Source organism: Gorilla gorilla, chromosome 1, assembly GCF_029281585.2.
Source record: "Gorilla gorilla gorilla isolate KB3781 chromosome 1, NHGRI_mGorGor1-v2.1_pri, whole genome shotgun sequence".
Lineage (NCBI taxonomy): Eukaryota > Metazoa > Chordata > Mammalia > Primates > Hominidae > Gorilla > Gorilla gorilla.
The window spans coordinates 160,531,575-160,556,380 of record NC_073224.2 but is presented as its reverse complement, the minus strand read 5'-3'; the positions used below and the strand labels follow the sequence as shown (position 1 = coordinate 160,556,380).

The window sequence follows — 24,806 nt, the reverse complement described above, 5'->3', positions numbered from 1 at the left end:
CTTAAGGGTGAGTACTTGATAAATTTGGAAAAGCCTCTAACTTGTTCATGCATTATGCTCAGGAAATGCTACGCAAAGATGATTTTTAAGTAAGAAATTAGGACTTGAATGCAGGTACTGTTGTGACACTTACACAACACTTTGTCCTGATTTCTTGATTAATGAAAAAGTAAGAAAATAATGCAAATGACCAATTTTTCCCTTGAAGAATGAAGGAAGAAGAATCAAATCAGAAATTAGATCTTGCCTTGCTCCTATGACACTTTACAAAGACCTTCAAACACATTAGCCTGGTATGTTGTATTAAAATTTAAAACTATAAAACCTTAAGATTTATTTAAAATTTCAATACATTTCTTGTCTTCCATCCTGTCATTTAATGTTGCAGTTTTTCAAGACTTAGTCCTAGCTTCTTTTTCTCTATATTATGTATTTTCATCTATGTTCACTTTTTCAATTACCACTTATAAAAAGATTCTCAAATTTACGTGTAGTCTAAATCTTCATTGTTATCTAGACTTTATATGGAGACACTAACATACCATTTTTGGATCTATCAAAAACATATTACTCAATGTGTTCAAACTTATTCCTTCTTTCCAAACTAGTTCTCTTCCAGGGCGATACCAGTCAGTGATCAGCACCATCATGCATCTAGATGGGGAAGTCAGAAATTCAGGAGTCTGTTTTGTCCTTCTCTTATGGCTGTAATATACAGTGCAACACCAAGCCCTGCATATTTTGGTTCTTAACTGGCTCTTCAATCCACTTCCCTCAACCTCCACTGCTATTCCACTAAAGCAAGACATTGTGAACCCACACCTGAAATACTATAATAGCCAACATTCTTCTTGACCCACAAACAAATATTCAAATTTGTATTAGGCTTCTCCAGAAAAACAGAATCAATAAGATAGTTATATATACGTATATATATACACACACATATAGAGTTATATATAGATATATGTATGTTTGTTTTAAAATATAATATAAATAGTACATTAATAACTATATTTTAATTATAAACATAAATATATTTATTTTAAGGTGTTGTCTCATGTGATTATGAAGGTAGGCAAGTCCAAAATCTCCATAGTGGGCTGGAGACTCAAAAAAGAGCTGATGTGCAATTCAAGTCAGAAGACTGCCTGTTGGTAGAATTTCTTCTTGCTCAAGGGAGGTCAGGCTTTTTGTTCTATTCAAACCTTCAATTAAGTAGATGAGGCTCACTTATATTATAGAGGTCAATCTACTTTACTTGAGGTCCGCCAACTTAAATGTTACTTTCACCCAAAAATGCCTGCACAGAAACATTCGGAATACTGTCTGGCCAAAATATCTGGGCCTATGGCCCAGCCAAGTTGACACATAAAATAAACTTTCACAATATTGCAGGCAGGTTTACGCTTTTTTATTACAACTCCAGTCATGCTACCCTTTTCTCTATGAGGGCAGAAATAATATATAATTTTGTCTATATTTGCATTTTCTTCATCATACTATTTCAAGCACAGAGCACATCAAATGTAATAAATGTTGTTGAACAAATGGTGAGAAGCAAAAGAACGACCAAATACCCGGGTAAATTTCTGTGATGACCTGCCATATTTTAATACCAGCCACAAGAAAGAAGAACATTCACTGAAAAATCTATATAAGGACTACAGAATAATCTCATTAACACTCAGTAGGTATCTCCTTTTATTTATCACCTAAATTCTCTACATTGTCTTTGATACTAGCCTTCAAGATATTGAATATCTTGGTTCCTTTTTCTAAATATTTTTCACTCTTATTCTTTTAATGCATCCTCACATATGACCTCTGTAAGAGGCATTATTATTCATTTTCTAGATAAGCAAAATCAACTCGCATTAGTACACAGGACTTGATCAGAGTCTCATTGCTATTCAAACCTGGGAAACTACTGCCATCCAAGTTTTCCCAACATCTCAGCTCTCTCTTTTTACCTAGAAATTTTCGATAAATGGGTTTTTACAGTTTGTAACTTATTGAGTATGCAGAGAGTACACAGAATCACAGGCAGGAGGACTCTAGTAAGAAACTTGGCTAGTAAATGTCAGAAAGAAAACTCTTCTGTAGATTTTAAAACTAACGCAATCTGAGCAGCAGGAAGCTGTAGCATGAATTCTAGTAAGGGAGAATGGGAGCCAAGGAAACAAGATGAAGAGAAAGTTAAACAGCAGGAGAGTTTAAAAAGAAAACACAACTACAGTAGTCCCCCCTTTATCCCTGATGATAAGTTCCAAGACTCCCAGTGGATGCCTGAAACTGCAGATAGTACTTAACCCTATAATATATACTACATTTTTCCCATATGTACCTATGATAAAGCTTATAAATTAGGCACAGGAAGAGACTAAAAACAATAATTAATAATGAATTAAAACAATTATAACAATACACTTTAATAAAAATTATGTGAGTGTGGTTCTCTGTCTTTCAAAAGATCTTACTATACTGTATTCACATACTTTGGAACTGTGATTGACTGTGGGTAACTGAAACTGCAGAATGTGAAACTGCAGATGAGATGGGACTATTCTACCTTGCTCTAGAAACCAAAATAAGGTAAAAGAACAAAAGATAGAGAAGGGAAGGGTAATCTAAATAGCAGCAATAAAGAAAAGCAATGAATGTTAAGGAGACTGTCAAGGTGAAGTTACGTACATGTTGCCTTAAAATAGAAAACACAGGGTCATGAAACAAAATGAGGTGACTCATGAAGCAAAGGCAGAGGAAATTAAGGACAAGTATTGAGACTTTTCAGGAAGGAAAGTGAGATCCCTGTCTCAGATTAGAAGAAAGACAGGAATTACTTTTACAATATAACATAGCAAATGAGAAGGGAAGATGGATGGTAGTCACAAAGCTGTTGATAATGATGCTATTAATAGAAGATTCTTTTATATTATTACAAGTTCCCACCACTGTTACTTAGAGATGATAATAAATGGATATATCAAGTCTAGAGAAGAAAAATATATTTTTTCTCAAACCTCATAAATTCTTGGTTGGAATAAACCCCTTTAACAAAAGACTTAACAAAATTAAAAACAACAGCTTTTTCATATACACATGGGAAATACCCAGAAAATGAGTACTTGTCAAGGAGGTGGCTTTAAATTCCAGTTAATGTAGCATTTTCAACAAAGAACAGTAAATTTTTAGAGAATTGACAAGACACAGGACAAGGACTTTGAGTTTCTAGGGGTGGCAACTTGTAGGAAGACAAATAACTGGCAGATAAAGGCTAATGCATAAGTCAGTGACTGTCAATTCATCTGGTGCCATCTCTGGACTGTTCAGAGCTAAAGTCTTCAGTGGTCAACCTTTGCTGTCCCTGATAGAAAGACGATGAGGGAAGCAGGATACCTTCTCCCTTTGTATTAATAAATCTATGTCCTGATTTTTAGGCAAATAGAGGAAGGGCAGAGCACTTCCTTGCACTTGCTTCTTCTTAATTGCCTTCAGCTCAATAATCCTTATGCTGAAGAAGCATATTTTTGGGGGGCATGTTCTGTTCTTCCAAGCATCCCAATCTCACAAACATGCCAACATGGGGTTGGGATTATCAAGAATAGAACAGGACCACTTCTATCTCATAAATATTCTGTAGTTCCAGGAATTACATTTCTTGGGATGAGGAATACATTTTTTAATGTAAACAATATATTAAATAGTATTTAGGTTCCCTGATAAAATTCTAAAAATATATTTTTCTTAAAATGAAACTAAATATTAGTTTTAGTTTATTAATTTAGCATGCCTTCATTAGACACTGACACAATTAGATATGGTGTCATGACATGACTTGGACTCTGACACCACTGGACCCTGAGTTACTGTCTATTGTTTATTATTATTATTATTTACTCATATGGATCACTGGTGTTTGAGGACACACATTGAATTTGAAGAGGATGAGGAGATAGAAGAAAATATCTTGGCAAATCTAAGTAGAGTTTAAGTTTGAAGCATTTTCAACTCAAGACTTCAGAGGTTGAAATGATTGATGTTTCATTTTTACCAAACTTGAGAAGTTATTAATTAAAAATATTTATTAAACAATACATGTGTTTGTATTTACGCTAGATGTGAGTGATCTCAGGTTGACAATACAATACTGAGTCCCTGACTTTAAGGAATCTAAATCTAGTTATAACTTCTGTTTTCTCCATAGATATATTATGAATAGTTCTCTTTGGTTCTCCCTGATAGAAACAGGATGGCAGGAGCCGGATACCTTCTCTCTTTGTAAATCTGTATCTTGATTTTTAGACAAATAGAGGGCAAGCAAAGCACTTTCTTGCACTTGATTCTTCTTAATTGCCTTCAGCTCAACAATACTTATGCTAAAGAAGCATATTTTGGGGGTCATGTTCTGTTCATAGTATATAAATATCTGAAGAGAGGACAAAGAAGAAACATAGTGAAAGGCAGAAAAACTTTTTTTAATGTGTGAAATAGGTGAAAATTGGGCTAGATGGGTAAAGAAGAAAGGGCTGATTCTGTTTCCTAGCACTGCCCTAATAAATTACCACAAATATAGCAGCTTAAAACAACAGAAATTAATTATCTCACAGTTCTGGGAATTAGAAGTCTGAAATCAAGGTGTGTGCAGTGCCTTATTCCCTCTAAAAGCTCTAGGAGAGACTCCTTCTTTGCTTGTTCCATGTTCTGAGGGCTCTAGGTATTCCTTGGTTTGCGATTGTATCACTCCACTCTCTGCCTGTGTCTTCCCATGGCTTTCTCCTATCTGTCTCTGTGTCTTCTCCTCTTATAAGAACAATTGTCATTAGATTTAGGGCTAGCCTAGATTGCCTAAGATGATCTCCTTTCAAGAGCCTTAACTTAATTGCATCTTCAAAGACTTTTTCCAATTAAGATGACATTCACAGATTCTAGGGATTGAGGTATGGAAACATCTTTTAGGAGGGCCCCATTCAACCCACTACAGGAATTAAAATAGGAACACTTTGTATTTGAGGAGACAGTTGTCGCGGAGCGATAAGTTTAAGAAAGAAAAACATCAAGAGAAAAAGCAAAACAAGCAGAAGAATTCTGGAAAATAAGAGAGCTGTGAGGGAAGGATGAGGCAAATTCTTTTCTGTAGCTTTTACTTAGTATTATAATTGGGCACGAATATTGGTTGACCTTCAGAGGAAATAAGTAGAGGTTTTATGGGATGTTAGTGCCATGTAATGACTATAGAAAATGTGAACCTATATCTAATAGGCTCTTCCTTTGTATTGGACTGTATGTTTACAAATCAGAAGTTTACTCTTCATGCCTTGAGGTAAAACAAAGGTTTTCACAATTATCTTGTTATCAACCAGAATCATCAATCATCTGCAGAGCTTAAAAATAAAAAGGGGAGGTTCCAAGACGGCCGAATAAGAACAGCTCCAGTCTACAGCTCCCAGTGTGAGCGACACAGAAGAAGGCTGATTTCTGCATTTCCAACTGAGGTACCAGGTTCGTCTCACTGGGGCTTGTCAGACAGTGGGTGCAGCCCACAGAGCAGGGTGGGGCAACGCCTCACCCAGGAAGTGCAAGGGGTCAGGGAATTCCCTCTCCTAGCCAAGGGAAACCATGACAGACGGTACCTGGAAAATCAGGGCACTCCCACCCTAATACCATGCTTTTCCAATGGTCTTAGCAAATAGCACACCAGGAGATTATATCCTGTGCCTGGCTCAGAGGGTCCCATACCCACAGAGCCTAGCTCACAGCTAGCACAGAAGTCAGAGAATGAACTACAAGGTGGCAGAGAGGTTGGGGGAGGGGCGTCCACCATCGCTAAGGCTTGAGTAGGTAAACAAAGCCACCAGGAATCTCTAACTGGGTGGAGCCCACCACAGCTCAAGGAGGCCTGTCTGTCTCTGTAGACTCCACCTCTGGGGGCAGGGCATAGATGAACAAAAGGCAGCAGAAACTTCTGCAGACTTAAACATCCCTGTCTGATAGCTTTGAAGAGAGTAGTGATTCTCCCAGCACGGAGTTTGAGAGCTGAGAATGGACAGACTGCCTCCTCAAGTGGGTCCCTGACCCCCGAGTAGCCTAACTGGGAGACACCTCCCACTAGGGGCTGACTGACACCTCATACAGCTGGGTGCCCCTCTGAGATGAAGCATTCAGAGGAAGGATCAGGTAGCAACATTTGCCATTCTGCAGTATTTGCTGTTCTGTAGCCTCCACTCGTGATACCCAGGAAAGCAGGGTCTGGAGTGGACCTCCAGCAAACTCCAACAGACCTGCAGCTGAGGGTCCTGACTGTTAGAAGGAAAACTAACAAACAGAAAGGACATCCACACCAAAACCCCATCTGTACATCATCAAAGACCAAAGGTAGATAAAACCACAAAGATGGGGAGAAACCACGGCAGAAAAGCTGAAAATTCTATGAATCAGAGCACCTTTTCTCCTCCAAAGGAATGCAGCTCCTCACCAGAAGGGGAGCAAAGCTGGACTGAGAATGACTTTGACAAGTTGAGAGAAGAAGTCTTCAGACGATCAGTAACAACAAACTTCACCGAGCTAAAGGAAGATGTTCAAACCCATCGCAAAACAGCTAAAAAAACTTGAAAAAAGATTAGGCGAATGGCTAACTAGAATAAACAGTGTAGAGAAGACCTTAAATGACCTGATGGAGCTGAAAAGCATGGCATGAGAACTACGTGATGCATGCACAAGCTTCAGTAGCCGATTCAATCAAGTGGAAGAAAGGGTACCAGTGATGGAAGATCAAATGAATGAAATGAAGCGAGAAGAGAAGTTTAGAGAAAAAAGAGTAAAAAGAAATGAACAAAGCCTCCAAGAAATATGGGGCTATGTGAAAAGACCAAATACACATCAGATTGGTGTACCTGAAAGTGACAGGGAGAATGGAACCAAGTTGGAAAACACTCTTCAGGATATTATCCAGGAGAACTTCCCCATTCTAGCAAGGCAGGCCAATATTCAGATTCAGGAAATACAGAGAATGCCACAAAGATACTCCTCGAGAAGAGCAACACCAAGAAACATAATTGTCAGATTCACCAAAGTTGAAATGATGGAAAAAATGTTAAGGGCAGCCAGAAAGAAAGGTCGGGTTACCCACAAAGGGAAGCCCATCAGACTAACAGCAGATCTCTTGGCAGAAACTTTACAAGCCAGAAGAGACTGGGGGCCAATATTCAACATTGTTAAATAAAAGAATTTTCAACCCAGAATTTCATCTCCAGCCAAACTAAACTTCAAAAGTGAAGGAGAAATAAAATCCTTTACAGACAAGCAAATGCTGAGAGATTTTGTCACCACCAGGCCTGCCTTACAAGAGCTCCTGAAGGGAGCACTAAACATGGAAAGGAACAACCAGTACCAGCCACTGCAAAAACATGCCAAATTGTAAACACCATCGATGCTAGGAAGAAACTGCATCAACTAACGAGCAAAATAACCAGCTAACATCATAATGACAGGATCACATTCACAAATAACAATATTAACCTTAAACAGGAATGGGCTAAATGCCCCAATTAAAAGATACAGACTGGCAAATTGGATAAAGAGTCAAGACCCATCAGTATGCTGTATTCAGGAGACCCATCTCATGTGCAGAGACACACATAGGCTCAAAATAAAGGGATAGAGGAAGATCTACCAAGAAAATGGAAAACAAAAAAAAGCAGGAGTTGCAACCCTAGTCTCTGATAAAACAGACTTTAAACCAACAAAGATCAAAAGAGACAAAGAAGGCCATTACATAATGGTAAAGGGATCAATTCAACAAGAAGAGCTAACTATCCTAAATATATATGCACCCAAAAAGGAGCAACCAGATTCATAAAGCAAGTCCATAGAGACCTACAAAGAGACTTAGACTCCCACACAATAATAATGGGAGACTTTAACACCCCACAGTCAACAATAGACAGATGAACGAGACAGAAAGTTAACAAAGATATCCAGGAATTGAACCTGGCTCTGCACAAAGCAGACCTAATAGACATCTACAGAACTCTCCACCCCAAATTAACAGAATATACATTCTTCTCAGCACCACATTGCACTTATTCCAAAACTGAAATAAATAGTTGAAAGTAAAGCACTCATCAGCAAATGTAAAAGAACAGAAGTTATAGCAAACTGTCTCGCAGACCGCAGTGCAATCAAACTAGAACACAGGATTAAGAAACTCACTCAAAACCGCTCAACTACATGGAAACTGAACAACCTGCTCCTGAATGACTACTGGGTACATAACAAAATGAAGGCAGAAATAAAGATGTTCTTTGCAACCAATGAGAACAAAGACACAACATACCAGAATCTCTGGGACACATTTAAAGGAGTGTGTAGAGGGAAATTTATAGCACTAAATGCCCACAAGGGAAAGCAGGAAAGATCTAAAATTGACACCCTAAAATCACAATTAAAAGAACTAGAGAAGCAAGAGCAAACATTTTCAAAAGCTAGCAGAAGGCAAGAAATAACTAAAATTGGAGCAGAACTGAAAGAGATAGAGACACAAAAAAAACCCTTCAAAAAAATCAATGAATCCAGGAGCTGGTTTTTCAAAAAGATCAACAAAATTGATTGACCACTAGCAAGACTAACAAAGAAGAAAAGAGAGAAGAATCAAATAGATGCAATAAAAAATGATAAAGGGGATATCAGCACCGATCCCACAAAAATGCAAACTACCATCAGAGAATATTATAAACACTTCTATGCAAATAAACTAGAAAATCTAGAAGAAATGGATAAATTCCTGGACACACACATTCCCAAGACTAAACCAGGAAGAAGTTGAATCTCTGAATAGACCAATAACAGGCTCTGAAATTGTGGCAATAATTAATAGCTTATGAACCAAAAAAAGTCCGAGACCAGATAGATTCACAGCCGAATTCTACCAGAGGTACAAAGAGGAATGGTATCATTCCTTCTGAAACTATTCCAATCAATAGAAAAAGAGGGAATCCTCCCTAACTCATTTCATGAGGCTAGTATCATCCTGATACAAAGCCTGGCAGAGACACAACAAAAAAAGAGAGAATTTTACCAATATCCCTGATGAACATCGATGCAAAAATTCTCAATAAAATACTGGCAAACCAAATCCAGCAGCACATCAAAAAGCTTATCCAACATAATCAAGTTGGCTTCATCCCTGGGACGCAAGGCTGGTTCAACATATGCAAATCAATAAACATAATCCATCACATAAACAGAACCAAAGACAAAAACCACATGATTATCTCAATAGATGCAGAAAATGCCTTTGACAAAATTCAACAACCCTTCATGCTAAAAACTCTCAATAAACTAGGTATTGATGGGACGTATCTCAAAATAATAAGAGCTATTTATGACAAACCCACAGCCAATATCATACTGAATGGGCAAAAACTGGAAGCACTCCCTATGAAAACTGGCACAAGACAGGGATGCCCTCTCTCACCACTCCTAGTCAACATATTGTTGGAAGTTCTGGCCAGGGCAATCAAGCAGGAGAAAGAAATAAAGGGTATTCAATTAGGAAAAGAGAAAGTCAAATTGTCCCTGTTTGCAGATGACATGAGTGTATATTTAGAAAACCCTATCATCTCAGCCCAAAATCTCCTTGTTGATAAGCAACTTCAGCAAAGTCTCAGGATACAAAATCAATGTGCAAAAATCATAAGCATTCCTATACACCAATAACAGACAAACAGAGAGCCAAATCATGAATGAACTCTCATTCACAATTGCTTCAAAGAGAATAAAATACCTAGGAATCCAACTTACAAGCGATGTGAAGGACCTCTTCAAAGAGAACTACAAACCACCGCTCAACGAAATAAAAGAGGACACAAACAAATGGAAGAACATTCCATGCTCATGGATAGGAAGAATCAATATTATGAAAATGGCCATACTGTCCGAGGTAATTTATAGATTCAACGCTATCCTCAACAAGCTACCAATGACTTTCTTCACAGAATTGGAAAAAACGACTTTAAAGTTCATATGAAACCAAAAAAGAGGCTGCATTACCAAGACAATCCTAAGCCAAAAGTAGAAAGCTGGAGGCATCACGCTACCTGACTTCAAACTATACTACAAGGCTACAGTAACCAAAACACCATGGTACTGGTACCAAAACAGAGAGATAGGCTAATGGAACAGAACAGAGCCCTCAGAAATAATACCACACATCTACAACCAGATGATCTTTGACAAACCTGACAAAAACAAGAAATGGAGAAAGGATTCCCTATTTAATAAATGGTGCTGGGAAAACTGGCTAGCCATATGTAGAAAGCTGAAACTGGATCCCTTCCTTACACCTTATACAAAAATTAATTCAAGATGGATTAAAGACTTCAATGTTAAACCTAAAACCATAAAAACCCTAGAAGAAAACCTAGGCAATACCATTCAGGACATAGGCTTGGGCAAGGACTTCGTGACTAAAACACCAAAAGCAATGACAACAAAAGACAAAATTGACAAATGGGATCTAATTAAACTAAAGAGCTTCTGCACAGCCAAAGAAACTACCATCAGAGCGAACAGACAACCTACAGAATGGGAGAAAATTTTTAGTTTACCCATCTGACAAAGGGCCAATATCCAGAATCTACAAAGAACTTAAACAAATTTACAAGGAAAAAATCAAACAACCCCATCAAAAGGTGGGTGAAGGATATGAACAGACACTTCTCAAAAGAAGACATTTATGCAGCCAACAGATAAATGAAAAAATGCTCATCATCACTGGCCATCAGAGAAATGCATATCAAAACCACAATGAGATACCATCTCACACTTGTTAGAATGGCGATCATTAAAAAGTCAGGAAACAACAAATGCTGGAGAGAATGTGGAGAAAAAGGAACAGTTTTAAACTGTTGGTAGGACTGTAAACTAGTTCAACCATTGTAGAAGACAGTGTGGTGATTCTTCAAGGATCTAGAGCTAGAAATACCATTTGACCCAGCCATCCCATTACTGGGTATATACCCAAAGGATTATAAATCATGCTGCTATAAAGACACATGCAGACATATGTTTATTGCGGCACTATTCACAATAACAAAGACTTGGAACCAAGCCAAATGTCCACCAATGATAGACTGGATTAAGAAAATGTGGCACACGTATACACCATAGAATACTATGCATCCATAAAAAAGGATGAGTTCATGTCCTTTGTAGGGACATGGATGAAGCTGGAAACCATCATTCTGAGCAAACTATCACAAGGACAGAAAACCAAACACCACATGTTCTCACTCATAGAGGGGAATTGAACAATGAGAACACTTGGACACAGGGTGAGGAATATCACACACTGAGGCCTGTCGTGGGGTGCCGGAAGGGAGAAGGGATAGCATTAGGAGATATACCTAATGTAAATGACGAGTTAACGGGTGCAGCACACTAACATGGCACATGTATACATATGTAACAAACCTGCACATTATGCACATGTACCCTAGAGCTCTAAGTATAATAAATAAATAAGAATCCTATGATACTTCCCCAACTCTCTTGGGTCAAGTTAATTTGGGAGCTACCGTCCAACTCTACTGGTAGGAGAATCCAATAAATATTATAAAATGTAGCCAAAATTATCCTTTAGAGGTGTTTAGCCCTGCTTATTGCCTAAGAGTAAATGAAAATTTAGTTACATTGCCACAACGGTATTTGAAGGTTCTGAGCCCCATATTTCATAGAAGTGAAAAATGTAAGTGCCTATAATAGTTATATACAGAGAAGCACTAACCCAACCCAGTCAAGTGTTTTGAACAAAAGGCAGCTGTATGGTAGCTATATGGTATGCCTCAACTAAAACAACTCAGAGATTTTCAGGAAAATAAACATTTTTGTGGGGAGACCTTATATTATAAGGAAATTTGGAGTTTGTATCAGCTTTGAAGACATGCTACACTAAAGTCACAGGCAGAAAGGCATAAGCTAAAGAAACATGTATCCTTGCTGTGACCCTTTCTTTCCTCTAACATTGACATTAGACTCACCCAGAGTCGAAGCATGTGCAACTACCCAGCAGGGACCTGCCTCAGTTTGCACTGCACTTGACTCAGCATTGCACAAAACCTACGTGTTTTTATTTTTTCCCTCATATAGTGGCCATCAGCTTTCAAATATGTACAATCTGTAGGCAAATAATAGGTGCTTGATTTTAATTAAAACAAATTAAATATTAGTTTTATAAAAATAAACATGTGTACCTAAGATGATATTAGCATTTGCCTCAATTTGTAATGTGGGATGTGAAGTATTTTCTCTTTTAGAATTTGATAAAGCACTCAGGGCTACAGTGTGAAACTTCAAGGTAGTGCTAACCCTCTACAGGTACAGACCTCAGCGCGAGAGCTGTCTTCAAAAGGAAGATTTGGAAGAGGACACAGAATAGGTTGCTGAAAGTAGGTTGGAATCTAATTCTTAATAGTATCCTTCTGTGGCCTCTTTAAAAAGACTAGATCTGTCTCTCTAATTAATAAACATGGGTATATTTGGTTGCATTGGTAATGTGTGCATCCTCCAAAGGCTTCCACTCTGTATTATAAATCTTCTTGCTTCAAGTTATCACGGGAAGACTGAGGTGAACATATCTCTGTAACAAGCTTACCACTTGCTTGTCTTATAGAGATTATACATCAATATCAACTGACTCAAAGAAAAAATTTGAAAAAACGTTTGGCAGTCAACTTAACTACGTCTGCAATGAGGAAAACCTGAGGATCAGAGACAGGAAAAAGGATGGAAGTGACACTTATTAGGAACATTATGTATGGAATGGGATTCCCTCCATTGAAATTTATATGAAAGACACTGAAACTGAACATCTTTGAACTATAATTCTTCTAGGTTTCGTAGCCATGGAGTATCACATATAAAAGGAGGTAAGATGTTCTGTTGAGATACTACTGCCTTAGCCAAACATTAAGACACATTGCATGGCATACATAGAGTTGTATGTGCACACAAGCATGAATATGGGTAATTATTTTATAAGAAGGTAATGAAAGTTTAAGTGAGAAAACAAACTACATGTAGAAAAGAGATAAAAATATTTTAAAAAAGAAGCATAAGTGAAAAAAAAGAAAACTTGAATATTTGCCTATTTCTCTCTTCTTGCCACAAAAAATCAAACCTAAATTCCAGTGTCCAATGTCCTCCTGACAACTGAATCCTGGAAGAGGTGCTTTGAAAGACTTGGATGTTAATCTGAAACTAATTCAAGCCTTTTGAGTTCAAAAATTGGATTGGAAATCTTTTAAGAGCAGGCTTTCTCATGAGATTTCCATTACTTCTATTCTTACTGATAAGCCACAGGTATCAGAGAAACATCCATTTGTGTGCTATCTTTGGATCCTTCACTACAAGAGAAGAGGTACAGAAAAAAAAGGATGGGGCTTGCTTTGATTCAAGTTTCAGAGGAAAGTTTCAATCAATTCGAATTTTGTCTGAAACCACTCTACTATAATAGCTTAAAGTATTTATTAGATACTCCTATGATGTTACCTTCAGTGTAATATGCCAGCTTTAAGAGAGGGAGTTGATCTGGTCTCATGGATAAGATCTAGTACTGGCTCTGTTCCTGACCTATGAAATAGACCTTGGATAAGTAATTCATTTACTTTGTTCCTCAATTTCCTTACCTCCATAGTGAAGCTAGTTACTTAAAAAAGCATTCTCTGTAACATGATTTGAGTTACTTGGTCAAAGCTGACATTTATATATGTGATGTTGTTATTAATACTTAAAAGCATTTTCGTATATGCTGGCTTTGCAATTTCAAGTGGAGTAGCTTGTGAGGAGAGCTAGCTATATGATAAGGGAATATGCCTGGGCTGTATATGGGTGTTTGGTTCCACATGTCCTCTAGTACATTTGCATAAGCTAATTTTAATGAACACATATGGACTTTTTCCCATGAAAAGTTTAAGAAATGTATATTCTTCTTCTTCTTTCCCCCCTCACCCTGAACATGGCTCTGTCACTGATAAGTAATTTTTTATCAGCAGGAGAGCTTTCTTCTACTGCTGGTGTGATATATAAACCCTTGGGGTCAAATTGTGTCAAGCGTCTACCTTTTTCCCACTCCATGACTCAATGTCACACCTGCTCTGTGAAATTACAATGTCAAGGAAGCAGTATTTTTCTTTTGTCCACTGACATAAAAACAGGCAGCAATACCAGAAATACTAGAGACTCACAGTAGCTTTTTGTTTTAACCTCATTGAGTCCTCTTAGAGACTTCAATTAATAGGATTAAATATACTTTATGAGAATTATCAATATACTTTAAATATAAATTTACACTGCCAAGTCAACCCTAGAGGGGAAAATGAAAAACAATTGCAAAAATTTCTATTTCTGTAATAAGATGGAACATTTCCCCCCAATCGATTCCTGCATTATAGGCCATAAATAAAAATATCACTAAGGAAATGTCTTTCTCAGAATGATGTACTCCCTGTGGCATGGCATAACGAGCTTGGATATGCTACAGACACTGAATAAGCAACAAGCTAATTGAAGATTTAAGTTTATTAAACTTGAATAGCATGATTTTAAGGACTTCTTTATACGGAAATAATGCATGGTTATAGTTTACTTCATTTGTATTTTCTTTGTAAAAACTAAAACTTAAAGTGCAGTCAGCTTTTATGTATGGTGTCTGCTTTATTTCAAAGACTGCTTTGCTCCTCTAACCTGATGTTCTGTAGACATAAATGAAAATAGAGTATATGATTTTAAGTTTTACTTAAGGTCAAAATCTAAGGCATTGACATTCTACTATGATGCTTAAGAGGTGATACATTCTTTTGTAATAGTTATGGTATATTTGAGGCTATGTGCTAGTGGTAAAGTGCTATGGTCACGTGCTAAGAGTAATGAATATATATAGAAAGTGAAAGAGGCATTGGATTTTCTTTACTATATTGTTCACCCTTTCTAAGAAGTAATATATTAAAATAAAAAGCGATGCCATCTATCCCTAATTGTTGTCACCGTTTTACTATTATTTATGTTGTTTTAATTAAAAACATCACAGACAACTTTATTCATTTCCAATGCAGAAATAAGCAGCCATGAGATGGGAAATGCTTGGTCTGGTCATGTCAATCCTATTGATTACACATTAAGATCACAATATGATCCCATGCATGTATCATGCCATTTCCAGTTACATATAAAGATGCTACTGTGTTGTGCATACACACTCTCATACACACACAGACACACACACACTCACATTTGCTTTTAGAGCACATTATACTATGCCAGAAGATTCATGAGCACTATTATAGAATGAATAAAAATCACTGATTAGAGAGAAACAAAAGTCCAAGCTTATTCATTTATTCATTTTTTTAGCAAATATTTATTGAACACCTAATGTGCCCCTGGTATGTTCTAGGTACTACAAATAGGGCATTGAACAAAAAGCAGGCCCCAAATTCTGTACTTGTGGAACTCATATTTCAGTGGAAGGAATTGACTACATAGTAGTACTTAAATAAAATCAGCTGGATGTTGTACAGTGTGAGGCATATAGGATAAGGGTAAGAATAAAGATAAATAGGAGGACTAAAATTTAGACAAGATGGTCAGTGTAGACTTCATTGAGAAGATGTATTGGTTTTCTATTGATTTATAATAAATGAGCACAAACTTAGTGGCTTAAAACAATACAAATGTATGAATATTGTTCTAGAGGGGAAAAGTCTAAAATCAATGTGTTGGCAAGGCTGTGTTCCATCTTAGGACAATTAGTTTGTCATTTCCAGCTTCTAGAAGCTGCCTGCTTGGCTTATGATTTCTTCCTTAAGTCATTCTACCTTGTTGCTTTCATTGCCTCATCTTCTACTACTCACTGTGACCCTTCTGGCTCCTTCTTATAAGAACACCTGTGAGTAGACTGGGCCTGCCTGGGTAATCCAGAATAAAATCCCATCTCAAGATCTTTAACTTAATCACATCCGCAAAAATTATATTGCCAAATAAGGTAAAATGATCATAGGTTCTAGTGATTAGGATGTTGCCAACATATTTTGGGGGTGGGTGGTACTTATTCAATCTGCCACTGAAGGTAAAATTTGGGTAAAGACCTGAGAGAAAAAGGGGCCTAGCTATGAAATATATCCAGGGGAAGACCTTTCTAGGGAAAGGAAAAAATAAACACGAAGTTATTGATTAGGAGTATTCCTAATATGTTGCAGGGACAAGAAGAAAGCTGCAAGAGAGAGTAGTGAGGTCACATGGGTGACAATTTTTGTGGGAGTTACATAGAATATCTAGGATATGACAATAAATCACATAGAAAGAGCTTTGTCTTACATGCTGAATGACATAGGGACTTGCTGGATGGTTTTGAGGAAAAAGTGATGTTATCTGTCTAATGTTTAATGGGGATCACTCTGGATGAAAGGTTGAGAATAGTCTGAAAGAGGTCAATAGTAGAAGCAGGAGATAAACCAGAAGGGTATTGCCATAACGCACATGAGAAATTATGATAGACTATATTAGATGATGGCAGTGGTTGTTCAGATAAGTTATCATATTCTGGATAGATTTTGAAGATAGAATTAGCTGAAAATGAGAAGCATCAAGGATGACGCCATGCTTTGAAACTAAGAAATGAAAGGAATAGAGCTTTCGTTAACCGAATTGGAGAAGGCTATGAGTAGAGCCAGTTTTGAAAGGAAGATCCAGGGCATAGTTTGGGGTGCATTGAGTTTGGAATTCCTATTAGTCATACAAATGGAAATCAGGTTAGAGTTACAGTATGAAGACATAAATTCAGAAATCATCAGCATATAATGATTTAAATCCCAGAGATTGGATGAGGGCACCTAGGGATTAGATGTAAAGAGAAAAGAGAACATTGCTAATGTTTCATATTTAGGGCCTTTGGGCACTCTGAATTTAGAGGTTGGGCAAGGCTGGCTTCCTGGACTTAATATCTGTATAGTTGCACTAGGCCTCACACACAGAAGGGCCTCAAGTTTGTTTTAAGTTTCTGTTCTTTGCCTTGAAATTCTTGATTTTTGACGAAGGAGCCCCACATCTTCATTTTGCACTGTGCTCCACAAATCATGTAGCTGATTCTGGTTGAGGAGTAATAAAGGAACCAGGAAAAGAAACTAGGAAGTGGCCAGAGAAGTAAAATAAAAATCAGGGAAAAATGGAATCTTGGAAGCAAGATAAATGAAGAATTGTTGGGAACAGAGAGCGATACATCTTGTCAACAGCTGCTGACAGGTCAAGTAAGGTAAAGACTGAAAAATGACTACTAGAGATAGCAATGGGCAAGTCTTTGATGTTTGAGAGGAACAATTTTATTATAGTGGTAGAAGGAAATTCTGATTGGAGTGAATTTATTTAAAATTTCCAAGAGAAATTGCCAAAGAACTTTGCTCTAGAGCAAATAAAGAATGAATTAGGTGAGAGAAAGAGAGAATAGAGGGGTAACAGCATGACTGTATATTAGTTACACTGATAAGAATAGAGGAGAAAGGCGATGAAGCAGGAAAGGAAGAGGGAATAGTTGCTGGAAGAATGTTTTCCGTAGAGATGGTCTCAGAGCCGGTATACAGTAGAAGCACTGGCCTTAACTAGCAGCACAGAAGGATCAGTCATAGTAACATCCTAAAAGTTGCAGTATGTTGGTCCTGACATTGAAAGTGCCGTAAGACTTCTGACACTATCTGTCTGGATTCACCACAAGAGAAAAAAAATGTACTGTGAGAGTTAACCAACACATCCACATTGTCCCTTTATTTATGAAGTAGGAAGGAAGATAGTCAGCTGAGAGTGAGGATAAAGAAAGACGTTAGAGATCTGAGGGGAGAAAGATAAGCATAAAATAGTTTTTTTAGGACAATAGAAGAGAGGAGCTGCAAGGAAAATATAGTGTGATTCGCAGGTAGTACTAAGGGTCTACACGTGTTAAATGACCATCAATTTAAAGTTTGTCTACTGTGTGTTTTCTTCTTCCAACCTCAGCTGGCTGCATCAGTACAGACATAAAGAAATACAGTCAGATGTAATAAGAGTTGTTTTATCAAGGGAATGTATTAAAACAATAGATAAAGTAAAAAGAGGTGAGGTTAAAAGCAAGGTACAGTAATAATGATGTTTATGAAATGTGACTTACATAAGAAGAAAAGAGGACATAAATGGATTGAGAAACAGTGAAAGTATGGTGGAATCAAGGGATTTAAGGTACACACGGGAGTGGAGCATTGTTGGAGTTGAAATAACAGAGGAAATAAACACAGAAGAGACTAGGAGACGGCATAGGGCAGGATGTTTGAAATTGTACTGTGGAAGGATTGCCACTCTTGATAATAATAAGGTAACAGGATGACTATGGGACTGAGGGGGCTGAAATTGTGTAGAGAGCAAGTTAATTGAAGGAGACAGGGATCTAAGGGGCTACGGATGAAGAAATAGTCTATGTAAATACTATGATCACCAAAACCAAAGAATAGCGTTGGAGAGAGTTATCAACCAGCCTGGTGTTAAAATATTTGGGAAGTGAGTCTTGTTATTACGTGGGAGATTGACAGATGGCTACATCATAGAAGACAGTGGGTGATCTGGTCTATAATGAGATTGAAAACAGAGACTTTTCTTTTTTAATATGTGAGGAAAATGATCTGGAAGTGGAAACATGGAGTATGAAAGAAATATACCCTATCTCCAGAAAACATGTTCTAAGAGATTTGAAAGAGAAAACAGCTACCATTTAAGAGGGATCTATAGACAATTGTATCATTAGAGAAGAACAAAACATCAGTTAGGGAACAAAGGTGAAGAGAATATTCACAGAAAAGTTTGAGATTAATGATGATTTTAGTAATGATGAAGCCACTTAAAATATCTTTTCCTTAAAGTATAAAAGGCTTTACTGAATTTAAAAAGATAGGAATCATATAGAATATATTCTCCAGGAATTAAATATAAAATCAATTACTTCAAAATATCTAAAAATTTCTAAATAGTTAAAAATACACCAACACATTTATAAATAATTGTAAGGGAAATTAGAAAATATTTCAGCATTGAATGGAAATAAAAGCAAAAAATATCAAAATTTGTGTGATGAAGATAAGCAGAGCTTGGGGGAAGTTTGTGACTTTGAATACTTATATTAAAATAAAGAAAAATTTCACATCAATGATTTTAAATCTCAATATTGGAAGCTAGGAAAAGAAAAATAAATCAAAATAAGTAGAATGAAGGTATTAAAGAAGATCATAAAGCAATTAAATAGAGAATAGATAAGCAGTAGAGAAAAATAACGACAAAAAATAGATAAATTAAACTTTTTTTTTTTTCTCTTCAACAAACATCACTAACAAACCGATGGTAAGTTACTTTCTGGGAGAGAATTTTTTGGTACATATATCTCAGTACTTTCATATTTAGAATAAACAAAGAAGTACAAAAATTCTAAAATAAGAAGACAAAAAATACAATGAACAATAAGCCAAAGATTAAGAAAATACTTCACAAAAGATGATATATGGATGACTGGTAAGCATATGCAATATTTTCAACAAATACAGTAAATTCAAATCACAGTGAGAGACCACTACATATCCACTGGAATAATCAAAAAGATGAACAGTGTTCAATCAGTATCAAGTGTTGGCAAAAATGAATTATTGGAACTCATTGTTGAAGGCGGTATAAAATTTTACAACTACTCTGTAGAGTTGTTTGGCTGTAGTTTATAAAGTTCAACCTACGCATACCACAGGACCAAGAAATTATACAAGTAGTTGTTTACCCAAGAGAAAGAAAAACATTTATCCATAAAAAAAAAAAAACCTTGTATACTAATGTTCATAGAGGTTTGGGGAAAAAGGAACCCACATGTCAACAAGATAAACTTTAGTATGGATAAACTAGTATGTTCATATGATGGGTCACTATTTATCTATGAGATTATATCAGTTACCAAGATATACAACAACATGGAAGAATCACAAAAACATTCCAAGTGAAAGTAGCCAGATACATAAGATTATCTACTGTAAATTTCATTATATGAATGACTAAACAAGTACAATTAATTTAAAGTGATGGAAATCAAATCAATGTTTGCTTGGAGAGAGGAATAGGAGTCATTTGGATTGAGAAGGGGCATGAGGGAACTTTTTGGGATGACAGAAATATTCTGTATATGGATTAGGACAATGTTTACACAGCAGATACATTTGTACAATTTGTCAAACATTAATGTTAATGTACATAAATGAAGTTAAAAAATGAAAGTTAATGCATATGAAGTTACTGCATATCATGGAAATCAGCAAGAAAAAAATATTGTTTTAAGAAGATAAAAACATCGTTTTTTGTTTAGTACTTTTTGTAATTTTTAGGTTTGGGTAATTTCAGATGATGACCAGCTTTGTTTAATATCTTATGGCATTTTCACAAACAATGCAACATTATTTTTAAAGACATTTCTATTAACTTGATAAAGCAGATTAGTTTTTAATGAAAATACGTCCTTTGGTTCTAAAATATGTCTAAAGAAAATTTTATATTTTGTAAATTTATTTCTTACTCTCTCGGTGGCTAATGAGCTTTAATTAAGTTTAATTGCAAAGTTTATCATAATGACAGAAAAGTATATAATCTTTTTCATCTCTATACCTCATCCTAATTCTCTCAGGAAAAAATAAAATTGGTTTCTGTTCTAAGGAGTAGGGAGTAGAGGTACATATGATGATTGAATAAAGCAACATCTTCTATATACATTTCTTCGTATATATTTAAATTAAGGGGCTTTAATTATCCTTGGACCAGCAACATAATATAACTACAAATAATTATTTTTTGTTTCCAGAATCATTTCTGCTTTTAAAAAGTTTGTACTCTCATAGCTTACTTTTTATTTTTATTTTTAAACTTTCTGTTGGTTGCACAAGATTATCTTATTCTGAAAGACTTCCTTTTCTTTCTCACCAACCAATCCCACATGCGTAGTGGGTCTGGTATTGGAAACGAACTTCGTAATTTTTCTGGATATACTCAGTGTATAAGATGTCCTGTTTCCTCTGCTTGTATTCCACGAACTATTTTCCTCATCTTATTTATTGAAGCTAATCTGTCCTTAAGTGGATGAGATCATGTTTATGCTTCAGAAAGCTCTTTCTGCTCTGACTGGATGTTTGCGCTCTCATTTTAATCTTTTCCCTTTACTCTCTCAATGTAGCTCACCCTACAAAATATTTCCCTCCTACCTTGGGGGAAAAAAAACACCAGATAAGAAAAGATGTTTTTTACTCTGCATATAGCATTTTGTCTAATATAGTATAATTGTGTAATAACTATTCATGGGACTAAAGAAAAATTAATGTTGGAAATTTTCTTCCTAAGAAAACAATTATTATGTTATCTATATTGAAATGAATTTCAATATATGGGAATAGTGAGGTCTGGAAAATTGATACTTTCAAAGAGCATCATGAAAATGACTTTTTGAAACAGGGAACAAATTCATAATGAAATCTAGCAAGATTTGAGATAGCGATGCAGGATTTTTTGCTCCTTAGTTCAGCTAAAATTCAGGTTCTTGTCACACGACCAGGAAAAATTAGGCAGGCACCCGGAAATATTGAAAGGTAAGGAGAGTGGAATTTATTGTTAAGAAAGCTCTCAGCCAACAGAAAGGGGTCCTGCCAACAGGCTCCCACCTCACAGATTGAATACCAGGCCACCACACACAGCTGAAGAGCCAGGCTCCTCCCTGCTATACTAGGTGAGAATTCCCTGTGGCTCCACCAACTATCCCAGCGCGCAGGCGGGCCGCCAGTCCTTTGTGGGCGCTCAGAAACAAGGTCCTGGGCAGGTTCCCTTATCCGCACAAAAGCATCTGATGTAAACACTTGTGGGGCGGATCGGAGATTCTCCGGGGACCTTAGCTTATCTGCCTCCTGCATCTATCAATAGGATGACCCTAGGAAAGAGAAATTTGTATTTCCTCCATAAACACAATGAAAAGTTTTGTAAAATGGATGAATGGTATTTTTTGCTTTTGGTTGTGTCATTTACGAGTTTGAAGAACTAACTAAAATATCTGCTTTTTTCTTTAGAGCTCGAGCAAAGAGAGATAGGAACTTTATCCCTCAGTGGACTCAATTTCGGCATGACATCAGAATCAGAGTAACATTTCATTAAAAGGAAGAAAAGAGGTGGGAGACTAACAACAAAACAGGTCATAGCGTTCCTTTATATTTGAACAACAAAAAAACGCTTTTGAAATGCTGTTGTTTTCTTCCTTATTTTCATAGGAATATAGAAATCTCCTTTTTGGTTAAAGCTCATTTTGTAGACCTGGTAAAAAATTTGGACCTATTAATTTTAATATCTCTGGTCATTGGGGTTCTAATTATAACCAGTTAAAAACAAGCATATATCTGTTTTATTTATTTATTTTTTTTTTTCCTGCCGGATGCTACAGATGGATTGTGCCTCTGGCAGTTTATAACTCTCTTTTAAGAAAATGCATTTCAGTATCATTTATAGCAATCAGAATAGATATTCTTTAGCAGAATGGATAATCTGTATTTATGTTTGAATCAGACAATGATTATGTGTGTTTTCATTATTGCTCTTGCTCCATGTCCTGTGAGATTACTGAAAGAAGGTTCGTTTCACCAAGTAGGAGAGCGTGACATCACTGATCAGTGGAAACATCTGACTTCCGGCTGACTGTCACAACCTCTCTGGGGAATTCTGACATGTTTCCAGGGACATTCAAAGCCCCCCTTTGTGTGCAATCAGCCAACCTGTAAACTTCCATGTGGAGGAATTGCACCATTAAACCATATAATATGAGAAACAAACATGATTAAACTAGAATAAGGCTAAGATATGTAGTCCACAACCTGCCTCACATCCTGAAGGTGGCACACCAGGTCATGTAAAAATTGGGAAACCTGTGAAAAATTTTCAGCATAGTGTTCTTTCTCATTATATTTTACAATACTAGTAATACTCATTATCTTCACTATATTAACTAATAACAGTTGAATGTTCACTATGGGCCAAGCACTATACTAAGCACTTTCTACGAATTATCTTAAGTAATACTGGCAAGAATGCTGTGTCAGCTTTCCATAAGGCTTAAAGTTATTATTTCTCTCTCCTAGTCTGCACCTCATTTCATCATCCCTAAGAAAAGCTTCCAGTCAGGGTGAGGTACAAGATGAACACTTGTTCCCTCCTGGATTGCAGTCATAGTGATTATCACCATGGCTGAATTCTCCTGTGGAACAGTGCTCATGCATGCATCTCTTTCACAGAAATGGAAAAGTAAACTCAAGGGAATTGAGTTTACCACCAACTAGTGTATGACCTCTTTCTTAACCTTTTTCACACTCCTACTTCCTTACCTGTAAAGGGAAATACTATTTTTTATCTTATAGGCCTAAACTTTTATATATTAGGAATTGAGGAATGCAAGTTAGTGCCTTCAGCTCAGAACATTTCTTCCATTACCCAAATAAAAACATAATAAAAGAATAATTTTCGTTTAAAAATATTTTCCTTTGCAAAATCTTCTAATAAACACATATTACCGTATTTATTTGCCCTCAGATAATTATGAGACTTTAATTTATAACTCTCTGTGAACACAGAGTTTCCTGGGGGTGATAGTATTAGAGGGGCAGATAGAAGAACCAAAAAAGGGGCAAGTAGTACCGAAGACGGAAAATACACGCACAGACATTTTATCTATGTAGAAAAACATTGGTGCAATGTCTATAGCACAACTTTCTGGGTTATCTGATCCTAATTATATGGTAGCTATTTTATAACTCTGAAACTTATAGATGACTGATAGCAATGAAAAATAATGTGTGTATGTATATATGTAAATGAATACTGGCTGGTGGAGAGAAGAAACCCTCACCCCAGGAACTACCATCTTTGTCTCCATTTGTACACTCATTTTAGTACTCCTGTCTATAAGTGTGTCTGTCCTTGGAGCCTCCTTTGAACTGGTTATAACACCTCACCAGTTGCCTCATTAGTGAGTTATTTAAATATCTTTAACATATGATTATTTTTATATCTGTAAGAAAGTCATGACTTTTACCTTGTTTGAAAATTTTCTTTTTAACACTCAAGTCTCAGCTCTGGTTTTATCTATCTTTGGACATGTTCGATGCACACATCTTTAATGAGCTGAGCCTCCACATGGGCTTGCACAGGCCAAGTGCTGTGGTAGACAATAGAAACAGCAAACACACTATCCGACACAGAGAAAGAAAAATGGCTGACTCAGAAAAATAATTCCTGTTCCCTGTAAGCCTCTCAGCCTCTTTTGTTCTTTCTTCTTTGCTTGCTTTCTTTCTGTCTTATGAAGTAAAACAAATGAGATGATTATTTCATTACGATGAATGATACGAGCATAGGTAAATTGCCTCTCATTTATAATAAAATTGATAAAGTATTTAAGCTAAAAAGATTATTTTTCAATGCTACAAAGATTAAATATCAGTCCTTATCAAAAAGGCAGAAAAGTGACACACCACTTTGTTCTGATCGAGATTTTTACTCTAAAAATCTCAAAAAGAATTCCAAGGAGACAGAGTGGAGTGATTTGGTGACTTATTCTATGTAGGCAGGAAGAGAGTAAGAATCTGAAAGTAACTGTGGTACAAGACTGCCAATAATTGGTTCACTCACCATTGCCTGGGCTGACAGGTGAATTAAACTGAAAGATATGCCTGCCAGGTATTTGGAAG

General features: G+C 36.4%; 1 long non-coding RNA gene across 2 annotated transcripts; it reads left to right on the top strand.

Moving 5' to 3' along the window:
* Window positions 1-207: 207 nt before the first annotated feature.
* Window positions 208-22,245, top strand: LOC129529441 (uncharacterized). Of its 2 annotated transcripts, none has more exons than XR_010130632.1 (6): window positions 208-293; window positions 1,513-1,690; window positions 5,364-5,502; window positions 12,376-12,446; window positions 12,671-12,926; window positions 22,146-22,245. It is a non-coding gene; the product is annotated as an uncharacterized lncRNA (long non-coding RNA). The 2 variants fall into 2 exon arrangements; XR_010130633.1 differs by lacking the exon at window positions 208-293 and adding an exon at window positions 1,093-1,183 and having other exon boundaries at window positions 1,518-1,690.
* The last annotated feature ends 2,561 nt before the right edge of the window (window positions 22,246-24,806 follow it).